At 40.6% G+C, this 12152-nt stretch overlaps 1 long non-coding RNA gene across 1 annotated transcript; it reads right to left on the bottom strand.

Annotated features, from left to right (window-relative positions):
- Positions 1–687: 687 nt before the first annotated feature.
- LOC141092749 (uncharacterized) lies at positions 688–1479 on the bottom strand. Its single transcript, XR_012232891.1, has 3 exons — positions 1161–1479; positions 986–1054; positions 688–901 (listed from the first exon to the last, which is right to left on the bottom strand). It is a non-coding gene; the product is annotated as an uncharacterized lncRNA (long non-coding RNA).
- Positions 1480–12152: the final 10673 nt, after the last annotated feature.

The following is a 12152-nucleotide window of genomic DNA, read 5'->3' as shown; positions in this document are numbered from 1 at the left end:
AGGAATCCATACCCAACGTACTCATGGACACAGACACAGGAGCCGCTTGAGAGCACAACACGAAGGGGGGATAGACACTCTGGTAAACCATCACCTTGGGCCACCACAGCATTTTTATTTTACACCACCAAGGCAACGTAATGATTCAGAGCCATATTACCAGCTGTTGTGATTGTTCTTTTTTCTTAACTTTATTATTTAGTTTTGACCCATACTGTTTTTTTTTTTTTATTTCTTAAATATTTTTTACTCAAATAAAAATGTTATTTTTATTTTAACCTTGTGGTCTACTTTAATCTACTCAGCACACACGGGGTAATGGGAAGGGTTGAGGGCAGGTCAGGGCCGCCATCTGGGCGGTACTCAAGTTCAAGATGCCCAGATATAATGGGTGTGATGGGAGTACGAACAGTGATGGGAGTACCAGCAGTCATGGGAGTAAAAAAATTAATGTTATCATAAAAAATGAATGTCAACCAAACAATAAAAATAGGACACCATTTCTTAGGCCGGGGTCACAGTAGCGATAAAAACGGATTGACATCCGTAGTACACCAATGCAAGGCTATGGGTGCGCAAATAAAACACATTACACACGCACCAGACATGTGCCCGACTAACCCATTATTTTGAAATAACACGATACTGCTGTGTTTTTAAACTTTAAATATATTTTTTTTATTAAATAAATATATTTATATAACATTTGAAATTTTTTTCCAAACAAAAAAAACAAACTGAACAAAGAAAACAGAACACTAATTTGGCCTGCCACCCTGTTGTAGGCCCGCCACAAACCTCTCCAGCATCACTCCGTGAACATCCATAGCTGCCAGAGTCACAGCCATCGCTGCCCTCATCCGCCAGTGAGATGCCAGCAGGGCCTTTGCAGTGGGGATTTCTGTTGATGAAATGGTAAAAGTAAACCAGTCAATTCTGTTGAAACATCAAAATAAAGGTACATCGTTGTTGTTTGAACACTTACGGTTTTGAGGCGGCTCAGTTCCCTCTGATGAGGGGCTAATAGCCCACCCAGATCCTGTGGCACCACTGGCTAGGGGACAAAAAACAAAATAAATATTACACGACAGCCCTCCATCCTTTCGAAACCCAAGGATCCAGTACCACTTTCTTCAGCTTATAATATGTGCTTAAATTACCATAAGGAGAGCCTGCACCAATATCACGGAGTGATGCTGCTGATAAAACCGCATGTGGAGGCGGGCTGGCAGCTGGCGAAGGGGTTGTTGCAGGGTAAGGTGGAGCAGCGGGATCACCTGGAGATGGTGGGGCTGATGGTGGTGCTGCCGGAGACAGTGGAGCTGATGGTGATTGTGGTCCTAGGGATAGGAAAAACATTTTATTGATATCTGTAAGGTTAAATGTTTTTGAATATACTTATTTTTTCAGGAACTTAACATGTGAGTTGAGAGTTCTGAACCTTCAATGGCTTCACAGAATGTTATAACATAGAGCCATTAAATTACAAATTCCTTCTAAACAATTTCCCCATTTTGGAAACTCGACCCCCCAGGATTAGATTATAGATGTGTGGTGAGCACTTTTAACCAAGGGTGGTTTGCCCGTTCATGACTGAGCCAATTTTTACAATGAATGCCAGTGATTGACATTTTTTAACGTGACTTACCATCAACACAATTTGGCAACAAAAATTTTTTTTTTTCAATAAGTTATAAGGGTTCAAAGTTTACCTGTGATTTCTCATTTTTACAGCAACGCTGTGCCAAATATTGTGAGGAGAGTAGTCAAATCCTCTCCAGTACTGTAGTACTGCTAATACCGCATAACTCGGCAAGTAACGAATCCTAACGAGCATACTTGCTCATCCCGATTTATAATTTTTTGGGGGACTCTTTGAGGTGTGTTTTTCATGGACGCTGCGATAGACTTTTTTTTTTTAATTGTTTTTTTTTTTTTTTTTACTAGTTGCCTAACATTTAAAATGTTATTTTCTGGGAATTTTTATTGGATTTTTTACATATTTTTTTAATTTTTTTTTTAAAGAATTTGAAGTACATGTTTTGTAAAAAAAAAAAAAAAAAAAATTTTGCCTTGACACTTTATTTTGCTTTCACTTTGGGTATAATACATTACAATGCATCAGCATTTCTATGCATTATGCCAATGCTGAAAGCAGGTGGCACCATGCTGCGTGTTTACATGCTGAGACTGTTCAAAGGCACAATCAGTTATGGTGCAGTAAGTAACCTCCTACCCTGACAGACTGTGCACGTCCATAGACATCATACATAGACATGAATAAATAAATAAAAAAAATAAAAAAAAAAAAATTTATATATCATAGAAAAGGACTGTCAAGCCAAAAAAAGCCTGCATTTCTTTATCAAAATACAGATTTACATCTCTTGTATGGCAAAACAAACAAAACATAACCTCTTCAGATCCGGTCAACAACACTCAAACCTGTTCCCTTTCATTTTCAGTGCGGATGCTGGCGATGCGCTCACTTGATCGGTATCGCAGATCCGCAAGCTTTTTGCGGATCTGCGTGGTGGTTCGCTCTATGCCAAAGGTCCGCATAAGGCCTCTCCGTATTTTGCGGAGTACCCTTTTTTTGTGGAGCATGGGACGGTCGTGTCTAGCACAGTCATAGTCCCGTGCATCCAACTCCTGGATAAGGAAGCGCACCTCAGGTTCCCCCCATAGAACAGAACGCCTGGACATCATTTTGTTGCTCATCTGTCCACCAGGCCGCATTAACGCCGCCCACCAGAGCGTCATGACGTCACGACGCACGTGCAACTTTGGGGACGCAGATGCGTCCTATAATTCACAGCAGTCACTCTTTGGAGACGCAACAGAGTTTGCAAATATGTCTAGGCATTACAACAGCTATATATTGCTATAGATTCTCTTTAGATATATTTTTATAGACTCTCTCTCCATCATACGCATCACTCCTCTCTCCCCATCATTCCAATCATTAGCCTTCTCCCCATCACTCCTCTCTACCCATTGCTCCAATCATTAGCCTTCTCCCCATCACTCCTATCATTAGCCTTCTCCCCATCACACCCATCATTACCCTTCTCCCCATTACTCCTCTCTCCATCACACCCATCATTAGCCTTCTCCCATTACACACATCATTAGCCCTCTCCCCATCACACCCATCATTAGCCGTCTTCCCATTACTCCTCTTTCCCCCATCACTCCCTTATTGCCCTTCTCGCCCTTATTAGTGAAACAAGAAAGCATTTGTAAACTCAAAATTAATTTTTATTAACAGAAAGTATAACAATTAAAAAAAAAAAAAATGTATAACTGCCCACTCTATCTGATGCTGCCAAGTCACAGCACCAGGCCCGTTAAAGTATTGGCAGTACTTGTCTTGGCAGGCCTTCGCATCGTCCTTGCTTCTGCCTTGATTGACTGGTTGAAGTCCTGCAATTGCGGGATCATTTTCACGCCATTCTCCGATCACCACGTCACCATTGCTGTCAGAGTCCACGAAGCCAGGCGGACTGTACGCTACAGCATTGCGTTGCCGAAGAAAATTGCGCAGCACGCAACATGCCAACACCACAGAGTCTATAGATTCCAGCTTCAGGTTTATTGGTGTGTGGAAAACTCTGAAGCGGTTAGCCATGATGCCAAAGGAATTTTCAACAACCCATCTTGCCCGTGACAGCCTGTAATTAAAATACGCCTTTCCTCCATCAGAATTTTTTGGGGGTACGGTTTCAAAAGATTCGCATGAAGGGGGAAGGCTTCATCGCCCTCAAAAACAAAATTAAGGTTGGCGGTTGTGTCCATGTTGGTTGGCAAGTACAGTTCACAGTTATTCAATCATTCCCCAAAAATAGTGTGCTCTAAAACGCCTCCATCCGATACCCTGCCGTAATAATAAATTCATAATTGGCGTTAACAAGGGCCATGAGGATGACGCTGAAATAGCCCTGGTAGTTGTAGTAATACGATCCGCTGTTAAGTGGTTGCGTGATCCGCACATGTTTGCCATCCAAAGCCCCACCACAGTTAGGGAACTGCCAAATCTGTTCAAAATCAGATGCAATATTTTGCCATTCCACCTCCGACTTGGGAAAAGGCATGTAGCTCCGTAGACTGCGGACAATGGCATTGCATGTCTCTGGAATTAAAGCGCTGAGCAGTGATCTAGAAACAGCTGCAGAAAATTGCAAGTCTTGCAGCAAGCGTCCGGTGGCCAGGAATCGCAGCGTGACTGCCAATCTTTCGTCTGTCGAAACAGCTGCACGCATCTTTGCATCATTCCGTTCAATTAGTGGCCTCACACATTCCAGTAAGAGCTTGAATGATTCCTCCGACATCCGCAGATAATTCCGAAAATCATGAGGATTCTTCTGCAACTCTCTCACTAGTTGCATGTGGGAGAATTTGGACCTCTGCTCCAGCCATTCTCTGGTCCACATGCGACGCTTTCGTTTGGAACACCTCTTCCATCCGTGCCTCTTCTTGTCGATCTCCCTCATCAGTAATGCAGCTACCACAACCACATGCTCCGCGGTGTTCATGTTCATTATGTGCAAGCTGCAAAATAAATGGTAAAGATGAGAAGTTTATAAAAAAAAAAAATTACGCAATTGTTATAACTGGACATGTTTTATGTTAAGATTGTATACAATTGATAGCTGACGTAATTAGTACAGGAAACACTAAAAACATTGTAAAATGGCGGAGGCGGGCGCGTCAGAAAGGTCTGCCCAAGATAAAGCGTATGCACACACACAGAAGCCAAGCAGTCCTCCATTAGCTTTCAAGGGTAATAGCATAAAAAAAATGTAGAACAGAGTTATGATTTCAAATAACAGCCTTTACTCTGACTCCACGACTCCGACATATATTGCTTATATTTAAGTGAAAAATTTATTATAGTACAATGTGAGCATCAGACATTTAATCATTTTTATGATACAATAATCAAGATATTTAGATAGAACATATTTGCCACTCCTAATGTTGTAGCAATTTCTCGGATGGGTTTTTTCTGTTTTTGCAGCTTAAGGATGGCTTGTTTCACCTGCATGGAGAGCTCCTTTAACCGAATGTTTCCTTCACAGCAAAACCTTCCAAATGCAAGCACCACACCTCAAATCAACTCCAGGCCTTTTATCTGCTTGAGAATGACGTAACGAAGGGATTGCCCACACCTGTCCATGAAATAGCCTTGGAGTCAATTGTCCAATTACTTTTGGTCCCTTTAAAAACAGGGTGGCACATGTTAAGGAGCTGAAACTCCTAAACCCTTCATCCAATTTTAATGTGGATACCCTCAAATGAAAGCTGAAAGTCTGAACTTCAACTGCATCTGAATTGTTTTGTTTAAAATTCATTGTGGTAATGTCTAGAACCAAAATTAGAAAAATGTTGTCTCTGTCCAAATATATATGGACCTAACTGGATGTATTTATTGGAATACAACTTTAGAACACAAAAAAAAAAAACTAATAAATTGTAAATGTAATATCGATTATTTATATATATATATATATATATATACACACACACACAGTTGTGGCCAAAAGTATTGACACCCCTGCAATTCAGTCAGATAATACTCAGTTTCTTCCTGAAAATGATTGCAAACACAAATTCTTTGGTATTATTATCTTCATTTAATTTGTCTTAAATGAAAAAACACAAATAGAATTGTCTTAAAGCCAAATTGGATATAATTCCACACCAAACATAAAAAAAGAGGGTGGACAAAAGTATTGGCATTGTTCGAAAAATCATGTGATTCTTCTCTAATTTGTGTAATTAACAGCACCTGTAACTTACCTGTGGCACCTAACAGGTGTTGGCAATAACTAAATCACACTTGCAGCCAGTTGACATGGATTAAAGTTGACTCAACCTCTGTACTGTGTCCTTGTGCGTACCACATTGAGCATGGAGAAAAGAAAGAAGACCAAAGAACTGTCTGAGGACTTGAGAAACCAAACTGTGAGGAAGCATGAGCAATCTCAAGGCTACAAGTCCATCTCCAAAGACCTGAATGTTCCTGTGTCTACCGTGCGCAGTGTCATCAAGAAGTTTAAAGCCCATGGCACTGTGGCTAACCTCCCTAGATGTGGACGGAAAAGAAAAATTGACAAGAGATTTCAATGCAAGATTGTGCGGATGTTGGATAAAGAACCTCGACTAACATCCAAACAAGTTCAAGCTGCCCTGCAGTCCGAGGGTACAACAGTGTCAACCCGTACTATCCGTTGGCGTCTGAATGAAAAGGGACTGTATGGTAGGAGACCCAGGAAGACCCCACTTCTTACCCCGAGACATAAAAAAAAGCCAGGCTGGAGTTTGCCAAAACTTACCTGAAAAAGCCTAAAACGTTTTGGAAGAATGTTCTCTGGTCAGATGAGACAAAAGTAGAGCTTTTTGGGCAAAGGCATCAACATAGAGTTTACAGGAGAAAAAAAGAGGCAAAGAAAAGAACATGGTCCCTACAGTCAAACATGGCGGAGGTTCCCTGATGTTTTGGGGTTGCTTTGCTGCCTCTGGCACTGGACTGCTTGACCGTGTGCATGGCATTATGAAGTCAGAAGACTACCAACAAATTTTGCAGCATAATGTAGGGCCCAGTGTGAGAAAGCTGGGTCTCCCTCAGAGGTCATGGGTCTTCCAGCAGGACAATGACCCAAAACACACTTCAAAAAGCACTAGAAAATGGTTTGAGAGAAAGCACTGGAGACTTCTAAGGTGGCCAGCAATGAGTCCAGACCTGAATCCCATAGAACACCTGTGGAGACATCTAAAAATGGCAGTTTTGAGAAGGCACCCTTCAAATATCAGGGTCCTGGAGCAGTTTGCCAAAGAAGAATGGTCTAAAATTCCAGCAGAGCATTGTAAGAAACTTATTGATGGTTACCGGAAGCGGTAGGTCGCAGTTATTTTGGCTAAATGTTGTGCAACCAAGTATTAGGCTGAGGGTGCCAATACTTTTGTCTGGCCTATTTTAGGAGTTTTGTGTGAAATGATCAATATTTTGCTTTTTGCTTCATTATCTTTTGTGTTTTTTCATTTAAGACAAATTAAATGAAGATAATAATACCAAAGAATTTGTGTTTGCAATCATTTTCAGGAAGAAACTGAGTATTATCTGACAGAATTGCAGGGGTGTCAATACTTTTGGCCACAACTGTGTGTGTGTATATATATATATATATATATATCACTATGTAATAAACTATGTAAGTGGCAAAAAACAGTTTTCAACAAAAACATACTAAATAACATTTGTGCAGTCTATGAATTTGTTCTAAGAAATAGAATTGCTTCCATCAGATCCTCCTTCATAGATGACCTAAAATCTGACCTAATAATTTTAAGGCCAGAGAACAACCTCTCTACACTAACCTGGGTTGGAGGCAAAGCCGTAACCACATGGGCAACATCTCTAACAATTTCCGGGTATAAAGGAATTGCCTCATGCACAGTCAGTTTTGATGAACGGTTGAATTTTTCTATTTCTTTGAGAGCAAGTGAAACATTTTGCTGAAATATGGTCAATCTGCTTGCTATAGGAGACGGAGTGAAATCTTTTTCCTTGCGGCAATGCTTTGCCTGCTCCATGTCCTCCAAATACTTGTCAAAGTCAAATTCCTCATCTGATGAGGATGAAGATATGGCAGCAGTAGCACTGTCAGGACCCAAGTCCTCTTGCACCTGGCAGTCCTCCTGTAGGCCACTCATCCTAACTGCTACCTCATTCAGAGCTTCTTTTCATTTAGTAAGCTGTTGATCATCAAGCAGTATACAATGACTTGGGTCCACATAAACAGCTGCCAGAAAAAAAAAATTTTCCATTAGCCGTGTCTCTCTGTTTCATTGAAGCAGAAATGCCATCTGCGATTAAACCTCCTCTTTGGGACAGACAAAATATCAAGTTCTTCCATTCCATTATGAAAATGCCAGGAGTTAAATCCTCAGCTTGTAATTTTTTTAGTCACGGTAAATGGATGATTTAAGCAATTCCTTCAATTCAGCCACCTGTGTCCATTGACCTTCATTTAGGGTTACCTGAGGGTTTGCCATATCTATAAGAAACGGTTTTAGTTCAAGCAATCGCTCAATCATTAAATAAGTGCTGCCCCACCGAGTGGCTTGATCGACAATTTCCCCTTTTCCAGCACGTCTTCAAGATGGAATCAATTTTAGGGGTTCTGGCAGCAATAACCAATTTCCTCACTTTTCCAATCAGATTTCCAGCATGTCCCTGTTGCATACTATCTCTTATTGCCAGCTGTAGTGTGTGCACAACACAGCGCATGTGATGAATATGAAAGTGTTTTGAAGCAGCTTCAACAAGATCATCTATTTCTAAAGTATAATTTTGCTGTTCTTCTGTTGTAATATCTGTTTGTTCCTCAGTTACATGAACAGCACTGTGGCCTTCCATCTCAAACATACTGAATCCTAAATTTTCTTCTAGCTGTTGCTCATTACTCTCATTCATTAGTTTAATTGTACTTATATTTGAAGCATTGTCCATTACAATAGCAAGAACCCGTTCTTTTTTGAGTTCCTAATCTTGCAGAACTTTTTCCACTAAGGCCTGGAGAAACTGGCTGCTGTGATGAGCTTTAGTATCTTTTACTGACAGTGTCTTTGTAACAATTTCTTTGTTGTCACAAACATTCCGAACATTGATGGCAAAATAGTTCACTCTGTGACGTGTGCAGGCATCTATTTTAAGAAACCTGATGCGTCTTTTGAGAGTCTTTTTTAAGATCTTCCTTTTGTTTAAGGGCTTCTTCAATCACTAATTTTCTAATACTTTTTCTTTCCAGAGAAACACCAAGTTTGCGGGCCATTTCTCCATTAAGAGCTGTAAAAGCTGGTCGTGCAAATAATGATAATGGTAGACCGTCCTTCACAACAAGCTGTATGAGCTGTCTTTTAAACATATCTGCTGTCATTGTTACAGTAACTTTGTCACTTACAAAATATCTTGTTAATGATGTTTGAGATGCTCTTTCCTCCTCCTTTTCCTGGGCACGGGTTTGTTGGTGCTGCTGTTATCTTTCTCAGTCACAGCTTTGAAAACTTCTGGGTGGAAGCGTTGTAAATGTGTTTTTAGATTGGAAGCTCTTGTAGGAGCATTTTTATCACTGCCTGAGTATGCACTGATTTTGGAATCACAGCATTTGTTTTCCTCTGGGTCACTTGTCATACATTGACACAAAATATTTTTCATCTTGAGTCACTGTGAAATGCTCAAATACAGCTGACTTCATGGGGAGCTTCTTAGACATTTTGTAATTATATAAATTCACTCTCAAAATAATTTTGTCCTATAAAATAATGTATATTATAATTCCAGCAAGAACTGGGAACCATGTACAGTGGGGAAAATAAGAATTTGATACACTGACATTTTGCAAGTTTTCCCACCTACAAAGAATGGAGAGGTCTGCAATTGTATACTTCACCTGTGAGAGACTAAAAAAAAAAAAAAAAAAAAAATATACAGAAAATCACATTGTATCATTTAAATAATATGCATTTTATTGCATGAAATACGTATTTGATACAATATAAAAACAGAACTTAATATTTGAAAAACAAATAATTATACACACTGGCGCTCCTTCTATGAATACACCTAATGGAGAAGCTGCAGGTGAAAACAGGCACTGTGCAAATCCTGTTACATAAACTACAAGTAATAGACAAAAAATAAAATTCACTGCGCTACCTCTAAGAATTACCATGAATAGGTACCAAGAAAAATAATATTGTATCAAAAAGATACTCAGGATAAACCATTCACTGATACTGCCTGATAATGATTAGTTAAGTAGCAGACAGTAGCTGTGCCCCGAAAGCACTATAGAAATTAGCCTCACACTGTTATCAGCAGAGAGTGATGGAATGTAACCTCCGCTGGTAAGGCTATGAGATAAGGTTATCAGGTTCTACTGATTGATCAAGAGAGCGTCACCAAGATGCTATATAAATTAGCAGCCTACCACTATTAATGGATGGTGGCAAAGTGATGCACTTACTTGTTGAATTTGTGAGGCACAATAGCCAAGTGATCAATCAGGATGCCGTATAGCATGAAGATGTAAGCTTCCAATGTGCCGCTTAGGGGTTAACGTGCTTCTGGCATGTGAGGAATGCAGGCGGGCAGCTTGGAAAGAGCAGAGGCTGACGGCGGGCTCCGGCCGAAGTAACTGCCGCCAACACACTGCAGAGCACGGAAAGCCGGGGGCGTGACGTCACGTGACCAGCCGCCGTGCTGGACGGATGGTGCTCAGGGTCAATCCGAATAACGCGTTTCGAGGGACACGGTCCCCCTTCATCAAGGTTACAGGTGTTGGCCCCTGTCCATCCTAATAAACCCCCTACCTCCCAGTTTAGCTGCACCCACCTGGTTGGAAAGTTAAGTTATGAATGGGTCACCGAGGAGGAAAAAACCTAAACATGCTAAGCCCAGAAAAACCAGAGAGGTTGGTAACTATGCAGATTGCAGATCCCTGATCCTAACCACACAACTAGCAGCAGCCGTGGAGCGTACCTACGATGAACCTAGACGCCTCGTCAAGGTCGGAGGACTAAATAAGCATAAAGCAAGAAAAGGGGAAAACTGCACCAGAGCAGACCCCAAAGGAATAGACAGCCTCCACACATGTATTGACGGTGAAACAAGATGAAAACACAAACACAGGCAGGAAAATAGGCTGAGCAAACGATGGGGCCCAAACTAACTAGAAAGGAGAGGAAAGGAAAGGAAAGACACTGTCTGCAATATGCCCCAAACCCTCCAAAATAATGTCCAACACTTCTGATAACAAAATTAACCATGAAGTCACTAGACTTCTCCCACTATATCAGCACTCTGAAATGTTCTGAGACAGAGCAAAAAGAGGCCAATCTAATAAGGGACAAAAAGCAAATTGGCAAATACAGATAAATAAGAGTGGAAATTCAGCACAGCCCCAGCCGAGGCTGGCTGACCACACAAAAAAAACTGAATAGAACAACAAAATCAAGTGTGAACATTAGCAGAGAAACTTAGCTTGAGCTGACTGGAGCAGAGCTGAGAACCAAGACCTGACAAGCAGAAGGAATCACCAGCACCAGAGTAGGGCGTCGGCTGTCTTAAATCCAATCTGAGATTCCTGAGGTCCAATCGTCATCCTCATTATCAGGTGGCAGATCTCTACTGATTAAATCAGCCTCACTACCTCCTGTTACCACCAGAGGGAGCCTGGAAGGAGAACTCACAACTGGTAGACCAGAAAATGAACTCACAACAGATAAGCCTCCTTGACAATGAAATTGCAAGGACTAAGAGCTGCAGAACAATCAACAAGTGGTCGAATACCATTTTTTTGGTCCAGAACTTAATATTTGGTACAGAAACCATTGTCTGCAATTACAGAGGTCAGACATTTCCTGTAGATTCTGTTTCTCTCAGTTGAAGTGTACCTATGATTAAAAATTTCAGACCTCTCCATTCTTTGTAGGTGGGAATCGACAGTGTATCAAATACATACTTTCCCCACTGTATAATTTTAGATAAAAATAAAACAAACTTTGCATAAACCAATAGTACAAATGACAAAAATAAAGTTTGTAAAATATGTTAGATAGCTTTACTTTGAATTTCCAATGCTTTTCTTAGGGTACAGCTCACTAAATGCTTCACAGTCTATGAAGAGGAGAGGAGGGAGCAAGTTTGTTGTGTATCATACTCCAGAAACAAAGAAACTGATAACAGAGCTAATAACTTGATGTTTTGGCTTCTATACCTATACAAGTCCTCATATAAGTCCTCATCAATCCTGTTGCTGTATTTTCCCTGTATATTGTATGTATATTGTATAAAAGCTAGCTTCCCAAAAGTATATGAGCTCAAAGAAAAAACAAACAAGCATACAGAGAGAACATACAGTATACTGAACTATTGATTTATGCAGTTTATTGAAAGTTTAAATATGCTTTAAGAAGTAATTACTTTAATGTTGTTATCCTGTTCACTCCAGCAATTCTTCTGAGATGAGTGCAGGCCTTCCTTCTTTCTGAGTGTGTTTAGTTTGTACCCTTGTCTGTAGAGGAGGAGCTTCACTGGTGCTGGAGTGCAGCACTGACTTATCTCAGCTAAGACAAAGCTAGATCAT

This window comes from Dendrobates tinctorius, unplaced genomic scaffold, assembly GCF_039654945.1.
Source record: "Dendrobates tinctorius isolate UK_male_01 unplaced genomic scaffold, ASM3965494v1 ptg000060l, whole genome shotgun sequence".
Classification (NCBI taxonomy): Eukaryota; Metazoa; Chordata; class Amphibia; order Anura; family Dendrobatidae; genus Dendrobates; species Dendrobates tinctorius.
The sequence above is the reverse complement of the archived record's forward strand: the minus strand, read 5'-3'. Positions and strand labels throughout refer to the sequence as shown.